Source organism: Microtus pennsylvanicus, chromosome 5 (assembly GCF_037038515.1).
Source record: "Microtus pennsylvanicus isolate mMicPen1 chromosome 5, mMicPen1.hap1, whole genome shotgun sequence".
NCBI lineage: Eukaryota > Metazoa > Chordata > Mammalia > Rodentia > Cricetidae > Microtus > Microtus pennsylvanicus.
Window position 1 is genome coordinate 78,287,745 of NC_134583.1, and position 13,135 is coordinate 78,300,879.

At 48.9% G+C, this 13,135-nt stretch overlaps 1 protein-coding gene across 1 annotated transcript in view; it reads left to right on the forward strand.

Annotated features, from left to right (window-relative positions):
* Window positions 1–2,243: 2,243 nt before the first annotated feature.
* The window catches only part of Mgmt (O-6-methylguanine-DNA methyltransferase), a 237,361-nt gene continuing 226,469 nt past the window's right edge, over window positions 2,244–13,135 (forward strand). Inside the window, exon 1 of the mRNA XM_075974882.1 lies at window positions 2,244–2,369. The gene's annotated coding sequence lies outside the window, so the exon portion shown is untranslated. The remainder of the gene's footprint in view (window positions 2,370–13,135) is intronic.

Sequence of the window (13,135 nt, forward strand, 5' to 3'; positions counted from 1 at the left end):
TATTTTATGTGTATAGGTATTTTCTCCACATATAGGTCTGTACTCCATGTGTACCTGGTGCCCACAGAAACCAGAAGAAGGCATAGGATTCCCTGGGACTTGAGTTACAGACAGCTGTGAGCTGTCATGTGGGTTCTGGGAATTGAACCCAGGTCCTCTGAAAGAGTAGCCAGTGTTCTTAACCTCTGAGTCATCTCTCCAGTTCTGTAACCCAGACAGACATGTTAAGATTCTTATTATTCTTAATTATACATTAATAGTATCTGCTTCAGAGTGTACTTGTTGGGATCTCAACAGGAACTCTGATTTAATTTTGGTGTTTCTCATTTTCAGTTCTATTAGGATCCCAGTTCTAATTGGGTCATCGTCGTGTCAGGCTATATGGAATCTGGTAAATAGCATCCTTACTCAATATTCTATTGTTATCCCACGAGCAATATGCAAGTATGCTTTACACGTGCACAGCATAGATTCTTATGAAATTACTGTATGGATGATGAACTTAAGGACCCAAGAAGTCAAGGGCTTCCTAAAGAGTCTTAGGGAACTAATAAGGAAGGGCAGGACACAGGATAAACAGTTTCATGTCTCTGTTCCCTGAGCATAAATACTCGTGTCTGTCTGAGCACAGTGCTGAGGAGGTGTGCTGGCTCCTACGCCCACCGCCCACCACTGTAACCAAGTACCTGAAAGGGTGCAAGTCAGAAAGGGCTGAGAGATGCTGTCCATCCTGGAGAGGACGGCACGCGGCAATGCAGCAGAAGCCACTGAGCACGACAAAGACAGCGTTGAATGCTGGTGCTCCATTTGTGTTCCCCTCTGCTTCTTTTCATCTAGCCTGGGACCTCAGCTCTTGGAGAGTTAGCACTAGCCACCTTCAGGGAGGGTCCTCGGTTCACCCTCTGGAAATCCCTCCCAGACAGGCCCAGAAGTGGGTCTCTCAGGTAATTCCAAATCCAGTCAAGTTGATGAGAGTAGCCATCACAGGACTCCAAGGGTTGATTTGATCATCCCATGCACACTGGAGTCTAGTTCATCCTCTATCAGTAGTTTCTCTTAGCATGTCCAGAGAAGGGGACGTTAGAGGTGAGGAGGAGTGGCTTTAAAGGGTTAATGATGGCCACTGTGAGTCACTGGGGCTCACCATACAACAAACATTGACGAGTTTCTCTGAGCAACATTTCCTAAAGGTGTTAATTTGTTGGCTCCTCCAGGATACTAGTATTGGGGCCAAATCCAAGCAGGGGAGCTACACACCAGGAAGGGGAAGGCATCAACAAACAAACCCCAGGAGAATCACAGCGTGGGTCTTAATACATGTACATCTGGGATGGACCCCTGAAATTACCACCACGTATGTCTGTCTCTCTGAAACTTCAGGGTGATGTCATTCCTTAAGAACGTTGTCCATCAAGTACCAAAGATTGGGTGGCTTGAACTAATAGGAAGTTCTTTACAGGCCAGGAGGCTCATAGTCCTCGCCTCCTTCAGCATCTGGTAGCCACAGGTTTACCTGGCAGTTCACTTTCGGCTCTTAAGGACAGCAGTTCTATCAGATTAGGGTTCTCCTAACTTGTGACTTCGTCATCATGTGTCACCTCTGCGTGTTCCCAAATAAGGCCACATTCTGAAGTACAGAGGGAGAATTTCAGCAAGGCTTTCCTGGTGGACAAAACTCACTCCTGTTACCTCACACCAGAGCTGCATATCCGCATTAGCTGAACAGCGACTGAGCCATTTTGGCTGCAAGTGCCAAGAAGACCTGAAAGACAGCCCTGGCCCAACTTGCAGGTGCAGCCCCAGTTCGGCAGTGACCGGGATTCCTAGTAGGCCTAAAGCTTCCACTACTCCCTCGGTATATACCGTTGGCAGACAGCTCGTGACTGTGTCACAGTGGCTAAACTGGAGCATGGCGTGCTGAGGCCCGGCACCGGTAACCGGAGGGCTAATGCAGCACAAATTCTAGGGTGGGCTGGGAACCGGTTTTAGATCTGAAGTAGGAGGCCTGGCGTGGGAGCCCATATCTAGAGGCTGCGCAGAACTGCAGCCCAGCATCACATACTGGGCATGCTCTGGCTGCAGACAGCCCGCTCTGGGCTCCTTGCCCCGCTTCCGGCAACTCCCGGCCACGCCCCCGCGTGCTAGGCTTACCCTCCACTTTCCTACTACACCCCCCACAACCCAGCGCCATCAGTAACTTGACTCCTCCCCGCGCGCACAGGCCTTGCTCCTCCCCAAGTACCAGGCCCCGCCCCCAGCTCGTGCGTGTCCCGCGACCCACGTTTACCCGTGCTAGAGCCTAGCGATTTGGCGTCCAGGCTCTTAGCCACCATTGCGAGTTGCTGAGTGTCTGCATAGTTTGCAAGCTGGTGAGTTTCGGGGCACAGTGTGGGGCCCTCGCTGGAGAAAGCGAAAGTCCGGAGCCCAGGGAGACAGCCGCTGCTGAGTTATCTATCCTAAGGGCTCCTTCCTTTCTCCAGGACCTCTGCCCCTCCTGAACAGGCTGCGCTGAGTGGGCCCTGCTTTTCCTGGGCCTGGAGTACAGTGGGCCAGCCTGCCTGGTGATTGTGTCTGTCTCCTGCCACACCTCCAAGTGCCAAACACTTTTCAAGCTTCTACCGGGCCCTGTGGGTTCCCTAACCATCCTCTTTCCCTTCACTGCTGACCAGGGCTTGAGGAACCCCTTCACCTCCCTGTAGGGAAGCTTCAAGAAGTGCTGCGGACCCATGCTTCTCATAGTTGCTTCCTTCTAGAGACTAAGAGAAAGTACCCAAGTCCCAGGATCCTGCAGCATCATGGCTGGTGTCAGGCACGTCCATCTGGTCAAAAGATCGTGCTTAAACACTTGGAGTGGACAGGAATCAGACAGCCAGGCACTTGCCAAGTGGGGACAGTACAGTGACTCCAGGCCATGAACTTCTCAACCAGTGGGTCTAGGTCTTTGTTCTGTGAGGTTTTAGCAGTTTTACTCCTAGGTGCCTCACTCAGAAACTGATTGTCTTGTTCTGAGAAGCAAGGTTTGAGTGTCTGTCTGTCTGTATGTCTGTATCTGTGTCTGTCTGTCCATCCGTCCGTCCTCAGACTCAGGAAACAGCTTGTGAAAAAGATATAATACACCCTGCAAAATCTGTGTTAGGCCTGCTCGTTTCTTTCTTCCCTGACCTGTAGTCCCAGATGATTTTATTGATTTCCTGTGTCTCTTGATGGCTGTAATACTTGCGGTGATGCGGTCCTAGGTGGTTGTGGAGGTGTAAGAAGCCTGGCCTGTGGTCAGTGTCCTGTAAACTTAGACCTGTTGAGTATCTGCCAGAGCCTGAGCGTGGCTGGGCAGAATGGCCCTACATCACTGGCCTGCCTGAGGCTTCTTTCCTTCCTGGGCTCCCTCTAGGTCTTGACTTAGAACTTGGCAGGGAAATTGTGCCTCACCTTCTGAGGTTTGTGGGAACCAGGCTGCAAGAACTCTGCTATGCTAACGATACTCTTCTGTGGAAGTATTCCTTTTCACTGGGGGAAAAAAGAAAAGAAAAAAATCCACAAAGCATGGCTTTGAAGTGGTCTCTTATTATGGAAGGTTTAAGAAGCAGAGCCCCAGGTACAGTGCTTAGACAACCGTGTCTTAGACTGCAACCTTCCTGTGGAAAGCAAAAGTCACCAATCTCTGGGTCCTGTTCTAGGTCAGTAGGCCTCATCTGGGCCTGTCTCTCCTCCCTCCCCTCACTGGGCCTGCCTTCACAAGCATGCCTTTGTCTTAGTTTTTTATTGCTGTGCTAAAATACAATGATTTAAGCAGCTTGGGGAGGGATGGGTTTGTTTGGCTTACATGAAGACAGTCCACCATGAAGGGAAGGCAGGACAGGAACTCAAGAAGGGCAGGAACCTGGAGGCAGGAACTGAAGCAAAGACCACAGAGGGATGTTGTTCACCTGCTTGCTTTTCATGATTTGCTCAGCCTGCTTTTTTGTACAGCCCACAACCACCTTCCCAGGGCACCCTTAGTGGACTGGGCTCTTCCTTATCAGTTAGCAGAGACAAACCCACAGGCCCGTCTGACTGAAGCATTTTCTCAGTTGAAGTTCCTGCTTCTTAGGTGATCTGAGCTCATGTCACGTTTACAGAAATACTGCCCAGTCTAGACAGTCAAGGCCCCCTTTCCCTAATACAGGGTCACAGGCAGGAGGCACACCAGAATTGCTCCTCTTTCTTCTCTCCCTGGAGATTGAAATACTGTACTGTTCTCCAAACTTGTTGATAGGTGCAAGCTGAGTTTGGTGCCTCAAGCTAAACTTAGTACCTGAGAAGCTTCTGATCCCAGTGCTTGTGAGGCCAAGTCAGGGGGATTGCTAGGAATTAAAGACCAGTTTTCACTACACAGTTGTTGCAGGCTACTTTGAACCGGGGTGAACGTCTGTCTCTAAAACACAATCAGCCAACGAACTGGACAACCCAATTAAGTTGTCATAATTGTTCTGAATTTATGATGAGCACATTTAGGATCTGGGGTGAGGGGAGGTGTCAGACCATCAGGACCAGCTCCTTGTCAATGTCTTTCCTAGCTGCTCAGTCTGGCTTTGATAGGAAGCGGCAGAAGGGTAACTGTTGTCTGAATTCCTTTTTCTCCTTCTCGGTGGACTAGCCACATGCTCCTCTGCCTGGGATGTGGCTATCCCCTCCCCTGAGGAAACTGAAAACACTATAAATCAAAAAAGGACATCACCAAACTGACCCCCTGAATAGCCCCCACCCAACAGCACAGCATGCCACACCACGGACTCACATGCCACCCCAGCTTTTGACATGTGTGACATGGTTGTCTATACAGTTCACAATTGAAAATCATGAATTACCAAAAAAATTCACAAAAATCTCCTAATATTTTAGTAAGTTTGTAATTTTTTTTCTTGGCCCACATCCATAGCTGTCCTCAGCCATGTGTGACCCACTGGGCACAGGCTGGATGGGTCTGCTTGTTTCTGTGGCTTCTCTTTGCTGTAAGGCTCACAGACCATTATTAGCTCTGGAGAAGATCAAAATTCAACACCATGCAAGCCATTTGCTGAGTCCTTAATGCTTTGTACTGTGGGAAAGTACAAAAAGTTGGGTGCACTGTGAAAGTTGGGGACAGTCCATGATGGCCTTGCCAATATCCCACCCCAGTGTAAAGTATCCATCCTATCCCAGGCTACCCCCATGCCCCACCCTCGCCAATAGATCCACTTTCCCCCAGGTCTTGGCTTCTGGTTGGGTCTGTATCACACGAGAGGATCTCAGACTCTGGATGACCCTGGCTTGGCTGCTGCCACAGCTATGCTTGGCCCTGTTTGGGTGAGTGGATGGATGGCTTTGCCCAAGTTCTTACTGAGGGCATTGGCATTTGACTGCCGATTGTTATTTAAATAAAGCCTGAAGGTTCAGATAAGAGACCTATAGACCATCTTCACTGGGCAACCTGTGGCCTCTGTCAGCCTGTCTACAGATACTGATAAACAAACTGGCTTACACCAGTTCTGGGTCTGAGCTGGAAGCCACGGGAGTTAGTAGGTCTTTGCTGGAGGCTGGCTCTGCCATGGTTGACAGGATGGATTTTCTTGTTCTGTTTGCTGTGGAGGCCTGTGCTAAGCATAGATAGATAAAGGTTGGAGACACAGCACTGTGGCCTGAGTATGTTGTGGCGTGTGTCCTTGCTATTTAGCCGTTGGCCCATGGCAGTAGCCAAGCCTTTTGGCTTCAAAAATTAGCAGTATTAAAGGGCTCACTGAGGAGGGCTGTGTGGTTTGGGGAAAGCCACGCAATGATTATATATAGTGTAATGAGGGGCTTACCCCATCCTGTAGCTGTTAAAATGATTGGCCTTAAGAAGGGGGCTAACTCCTTTGGTGACCTCCTGTGACATTGAAGGAATCAGTACCCTGGCAGGTGTGGTTTCCATGTGGAGGGGTCATAGGCTGGGTCTCCTAAGAGGCCAGGCATCCCTGGGTTAGCCTAGCCTCTTGCACCTTGCTCCAGAGTCTGCCTCAGTGTGAAGTAGCCAAATAGACAGGCCGTCTCCATAGGCCACAGACACAGTGGTGACAATCTTGGTCATGGTTAAAACCTGTTTTGTGCACTGCAGGTGGCAAGAACTCATTTTGGCCTGCCACATACAAGTTAGACCAGCTCATACAGTCTGCAGAAACGTCTTAAAGCTTTTATTCGCTGTCATGCAGAAGCACAAAAGGAACAGTGAAAGAGAGATAAATGCCTGGTGTGTCCACTCTGCTACTAAAATTTTCTTGTTAGAATAATTTCCTACCCATAACACTTGTGAAGTCAGCTCTGTATCCAGTCCGGCTCTGGGGCCCATTCCCAGAAGTCCGAGGGTGACACCAAACATCCAGTCCACCAATGGCATGGCTCGTAAAAGCAGGCACTTGTTAAATCTATTTGTTTTTATTATAGACATCGATCTGCCAGTTGCAATAATGCATTTATGGACATTTTTCTGCAAGCACAGCGCTGGTGGCAGTTTTTACTGACAAATTGAGTCATATGGATAGTAGTTCAGAACACTCTTAGCCGATTGACAGATTGGGTGAGCCCAACGCTGAATCTTAGCGCATTGGTGGGTGAGGAGAGAGAATGGCTCTCAGCACAAAGTAGGAGCTGGGAATGTAGACATGGAGTAAAGAACAGACAGTTATGTCTCATTTATAAACTTAGCTGAACTATAACCCAGGCAAAAGGCAGGAAGCCAGGAATGTCACCTTCAGTGTGGTCTGCTCTTAGTAGGGTTGGTCAGGTCTGCCCTACAGGGGCTCCAACAAGACCAGATATGGCAACCTGTTACTCTCCATGAGTGGGTCCTCATGGGTTGCCACAAAGGTGTTCTGAACTTTGCTGGTATCAGAATTTCTGATAACTTAGGTTCCCAAGGTGGGCTATAGGGCCCTATGTCAGCAAAACAAGATTGAAGCCTACGGAGCTCCAGCTTTGTGGACTCTGAGAGGACTCTGGTTACTCTAATGCTCAAACCCTTGAGTTCATCTTTAGGGTAAGACAGGAAAGAGAATGTTCCAGCTGCCACCAGCTCCAAAGCCCTCTTCCAGCTGGACCCATCTGTGCTTGGCATAAGTTGCCCAGGCTCATGGATCTGTGCATGTTTTCAACTCATTAGAGACGCATGACTCTTCAGCTTGCCAATCCAACATGTGACCATCACGTTCTAACTTTCCGTTCTGTGATTCTGATGGCAGATGCAGATGCTACCAGAACTCTGGCGTTAGCTTTATGTCCAAGTGTGAAGCCTGGGCAGGCGTGACTTGCCTCCTTCCACAGTGCCCTTCTGAATAGGTTGTGTTGTTTTTCTTCTCTTGAGTGTGTAGCATTTTCTCTCAGGTGAGGGCCAGCTTTCAACTACAAACCCAAATGTGTTTCTGTGGTGCTGAAAGGGGTTTTATATAGCAAGTGCTAGAGCCGCGTGTGGAGCGAGCAATGATGTGATGTTGACGGAGTCGGATACTAGCTGAGTGAAGTTAGCAACTAACAGGCACCCATCTCAGGTGCCTCCTTGTCTGCTGGATGAGAGTGATTGAATGACTTTGTCTACCTGGGTAGGAAGCACATGCAGTAATAAATGAGTGTTTGTTTTATAAATAAAAAAAAAACACAGCATGGGTAGAAGCGCTTCCTGAAAGCACAGCCTTAGTTGACAGCCTTATTTTCTTCCAGGTCAGCCCGTATGCACATTGCCCTTCAGTCCAGTCCACATCCTAATTCCCCTGCAACCCAGTCAGCCCAGTGAGCATCTTTGTTCTCCTGACTCCAACTAGAACCCGTAGCACAGACCCACCTCCCCCGAGTGTCACCATCTAGGTTAGTAGCACAGTGGTCACCTATAAAAGTCCCTGGAGACATGATGACTGTCGTGACTTTGAGAAAGGTGACGTCTCCTTCCAAAGCTTGGTCTGATGGCAGCTGTGGGATATGAGGGATCCTGGAGGTCGGGCCCTGACAAGCCGTGAGTAGTGATCATAGTTGTTCGGGAATGACATCAGTTGACCGTTACAAAGCTGTTCTTGGTGGACTAGGACTCGAGGCTGCAGGAGCCCCTGTCTACCGTGTCTGAGAGGCCAGCTTGCCTGGCTGCTGGGTGTGGTTCCCCCTTGCTGAAGTGCCCAGGTTTCTTAGGTTTCATTTGTGGTGTTGACTTGCTCTGCTGTCTGCTCCGATTTTTGTGCTTGAGAGTTCTCAAAAGTGCTTGGCCTCATGGTCCATCTGCTCAGGAGGCCAGGGTCAGCTGTGCCCTGAGAGAGTATATATTTACTATTGGTGCCAAGAGCAGGCGGCTTTGCTTCCCATGTGCTCCCAATATACTGCCAGTGCCAGCCAGCCCCAGGCTTGACATCTCTAGTCTGTTAAGTTGAAGGATATCTCAAAGAACCAGGCACATGATCCCACATGATGGCTCTGGTTGGGAGTCAGAGGTGACGCTAGCTTGTCCAGCCTTTTCCCTCCTTTGACTGTTCATACCATAGTAACCCAGGTCTGCTGGGTAAATTTTGTCAAAAATCAGTGATCTGAAGCAGGGCTTGTTATGCAGACCTGAAACCCCAGTGCTCAGTAAAGGGGGGCAAGAAGAACAGGAGTTCAGGTCCATCCTTGCCTACATTGTGAGTTCAAGGGGAGCCTGGGTTACATGAAACACTTGTCTCAAAACCCATTTGTGATGGTTATTTTTTTTTAAAGGCAGGGCTGGATGGCCTACAATTTTGTATATAGATCAGCCTGGTTTTCAACTCACAGAGATCCTCCTGCCTCTGCCTCCTGAATACTGGTATTAAAGGTATGTGCCACCACATCTAGTATGTGACACTTAATCTTGATTGTCAACTTCATGGGATTTAGAATCACTATGGAAACAACCCTGTGGGCATGGAATTTTTAGATTGGGTTGAGATGGGAAGACCTACCTTAAATGTGGGTGACATAGTCCCATGGTCTGTAGTAAAAAACTGAGTAAAAAGGAGAAAGTCAGGTGAGCCCTGACCTTTGTTGCTCTGTCTCGTGATTGTGGCTGCAGTGTGGATTCAGCCACCTCCAGCTCCTACCACTCTGCCTTCCCCACCACAAACACTGCATCCCCTGGCACTGTGGGTAGGATAAACTCTGCCCCTTTTAACTTGCATCCTGTCAGGTATTTGGTCATAACAGAAAAGTAAATATACCGAGCATATCAGCTCGGCAGACATGTTAGGGCGGGAAGGAATGGGTCTTATTTGAGTGGTTCTTCATCTGTGTGGCTCATGTCATCATGGATACAGTCTGTGTTGCTTTACCTAGCTAGGGTGCCCAACCTTTTGACATTGCGACATGATGTTGTATTGAGCTGCCTTCAAAGCTATTGCATGGCTTTCCAGCTAAAGGTTGCCATGCTCTCTCCTAGATCTTCTTAGCAAATCCTCAGGATTAGCTGAAGAGGGATAAGCAAGGAGTGGCTTTCTTTCCTTCCTTCCTTTTTCTTTTTACAAGTAAGGAAACAAGATTTCAGAGGTACATGGGGCCTATAGTAGAGTTGTATAAACCAGATCTATTTGCCGACCACAGGCAGGCTTCTCACTATCGTGACGTGCTTTCTTTGCAATGGTTAGACTGAGAAGGCTCTGGAAGGCCTTTGTGGGGCAGAACATGGCGCCTGCAAGCACAGGCTTGTATATTCAATGAAGCCTTTCTGGCCAGTGTCCCTGAGCATCGTCCTTGGCCGTGAAGAAAAGCATACATCTGCGTCCGTTCCTACATGATGGTTCTCAGGATGTCACCAGGAATATGCAGAACTTTATCTGGGGTTGAGTGTGATGCAGACACAATGACAAGACCCTGCTAAGCGCTTTGCTCTTTGTGGTTCTCTCTGCCCCACACCCCCTGGTGAGCTGAGAGCAAACACACTGGATCTGTAGGGGGAAGGGAGCATGAACTTTGGGGTACATTTGTGGGACCTGTCAGCAGGGAGTTCAGTTTGAGAAGAGAATGGGGGTAACTAACTAGGATGGGTAGCACAGTAGGTGGTGCAACTCCAGGAGGCCTGTCCCATGCTGAAGGGTGTGGAGATAACAGATCATTGCATCACTGCGCTGATCTCTTGAAGGTCATTACTTGCCTGTTTGTCAAGAAGCAGGGAAGGAAAGAAGTTCAGCACTGGGGTCTGGCAGTGAGGAGGTGGTGCCTAAGGGAGATCATGTGGGGCCTGGCAGTGAGGGGGTGGTGCTTATGGAGGTCATGTGGGGCCTGGCAGTGAGGGGGTGGTGCTTATGGAGGTCATGTGGGGCCTGGTAATGAGGGGGTGGTGCTTATGGAGGTCACGTGGGGTCTGGCAGTGAGGGGGTGGTGCTTATGGAGGTCACGTGGGGCCTGGTAGTGAAGGGGTGGTGCTTATGGAGGTCACGTGGGGTCTGGCAGTGAGGGGGTGGTGCTTATGGAGGTCACGTGGGGTCTGGCAGTGAGGGGGTGGTGCTTATGGAGGTCACGTGGGGTCTGGCAGTGAGGGGGTGGTGCCTGTGGCGGTCATTTGTGTTCTGGCCTATAGGTTTGGTGCTTGTGGAGGTCATGGGAATAACCTTGTCCGCTGCCTGGGAGCCTCCCGTGAGTGTGAAGAGGGGCTAGTTGGAAAAGACAACTACTTGTAGGGTCATTAGGGTCATTTTTCTTTGTTTCTTTTTGTTCTTTTATTATTTTGTTTGGATTTTTTGAGACAGTCTCATGTAGCCCAGGTTGGCTTGGCACACTCACCTTGAATTCCTGATCCTCCTGCCTCCACCTTCCAAGGGGTAGGAGTACAGGCGAGAACACTCTAGCCAGGGTCGTTCTTCTTATTCTGGAAGAAGGAAATGCTCGGTGTGTGTGCTTTTACTTAATGTGGGTTTTAAAGAAGCATGCTGTCTGCCTTGCCTGGCATTTGGGCTCTGAGGCGGGGAGATTACCTTATTTTAACTGCTCATTCGGGCAGAGATGTCAGCAGGGAGGAAGGTGGCTCATTAACAGGCACCTCCACCCCCAGCCTGAGCTCTGTGGGGGGCAACCTGTACTTCCTGTAGGTAGCCAAGGCATCCTTAAAATCACACTGTCAAATTTTAGGTGTACAGTCACATCAGAATGCAAATTAAAAAGAGTCTGTGTGTTTGGCTTGCTTACATAAAGACCATGGGAAGTTCTCACCGGGTGGTAGGTTCCTGTGGGGCCTCTTCTGGTGGTTGCCAGTGTAGGAAGATGGTGTCCCCGAGGGCCGGTGGGGTCAGAGGCCTGTTTCTCAGTGCTGTAACAGAATACCCAAGACTGGGTGATGTGTATGGAGAGAGCTTTTGGGCTCACAGCGTTGGAGGTGGGATGTTGGAGATCAGGGTTGCATCTGGTAAGGGACTTGTTGATGTGGGATGCCCTTCTGTATGCTGTGAATATGTTTCATTATCGTTGGTTAATGAAGAAGCTGATTTGACCAATAGCCAGGCAGAATAGAGCCAGGTGCGAAATCCAAGCAGAGATAAAGGGAAAAGGAAGGCAGGGTCTGGGAGACACCAGCAGCCACCAGGGAAGTAAGTAACAAGCCATGAGTCTCATGGTAAAATATAAAATAATAGAAACGGGTTAATTTAAGTTGTAAGAGCTAGTTAATAATAAGCCTGAGCTAATAAGCCTATCAATGTTAATAGCTAATAAACCTTTTAAGGCCAAGCAGTTTGTAATTAATATTAAGCCTCTGAGTGATTCTTTGGAAGTGGTGGGTGGGAGAGAAACCTCCAGGTACACTTTGTGTTGCTTTAACACATGATGAAGAGTAGAAGGGCAGGCAAGAGGCTGAGTCCTGTGATAACTGGACCCTTCCTGAGAGAAAGGCCCTTATTGGCTCCATTGTCCCCCATAGTCTAGAGCCTTGGCACTGGGCTCTGCCCTCCCATACTGCACAGTGGAATTGTCCTAGTCCATGACTTTTTAGAAAAAGACCTCGCAGGCTTATGCCAACCTTGTCTTCAAGGGCTGTGCTCTTGAAGGTCTGGGTACATGCAGCTGGGTAGGTGAGATGGATTTGTATCCTGTGTGCTGGCGAGGGTGTCTGGAGGACAGAAGAGAATCGTAGTGTGTTTGTGTAAGTTAGATCTTTGTCTCGGTGGCCAAGTGCCCAAGAAAACGACTTCAGGAAATCATTCACTTTGGCTCGTGTTTTCAGAGGTCTCCAATCGTGGTGTATGACTCCATTGTTTCTGGGCCTCTAACGCATAGAGAATCATGGCTGCCAGGAGGCAAAAACAGAGAGAAATGAAGGAAGGAGATAAAGAGAGATAGGAGAGAGTCAAGGTCACAGTGTGTTTCCAAGATATGCCCCTAGTGACCTACTTCCAATGAGGCTCTTCCTTCTAGTACTGTCATAGTATAAATCCGTCAGTGGATGAATCCATCGAGCAAGTCAGTGCCCCTAGGAGCCAGTTGTGTCCTAGTGATTAGAACCACCAGCTGAGGACCAGGCCTTCAACACTTGAGTGTTGGCAGACACATCACAGCTAAACCACCACAGTTCGAAGCAGCCCTTCTGAACAATTGGCATCTGAGTAGAGATTTAGTCATGAGAGGTAGGTAGCCACATGACGGGGGGATCCCTGGGGGGCAGAAACTGCATCTGGTGGCATCTTGGGTCGTAGGGTAGATGTGTCAGATGGACACATGTTGGGGTCAGAGTAATGTGGAGGAGTTGGAACAGACATGTTTAGAGGCATGGCCCCTTTATGTGGTAGATGGAGAGCTCACAGAAAGTCTCAGGAACAGAGATTGAGAGTCTCAGTGTTCCTGGGTTGTCATCTAGTTAAGATAATGCCAGCCATGGCTCCTATGCCGGCGTCAGATGACAGGAAATCAAATGAGCAAGCATGTCACGTCCTTAGCACAGTGGTAGTAGACGCTCTGTTCTGGGCATGCCACTGTTCTTGTTAGTAAGGCTTTTAGCACTCAAGGGGAAGTTTCTAGAATAATAGGCAAAGAAAAGAAATGATATATTTCCAAAAGTTACTGAATTTAGCCAGCTATCCCAAGAAGACCCAGGTGTACTATTCTTTATTGTGCAGAAAAAAATTTGTTTCTGTCACCATTGTGTTAGCATCAGATTAAGCTGTCGAGTCAG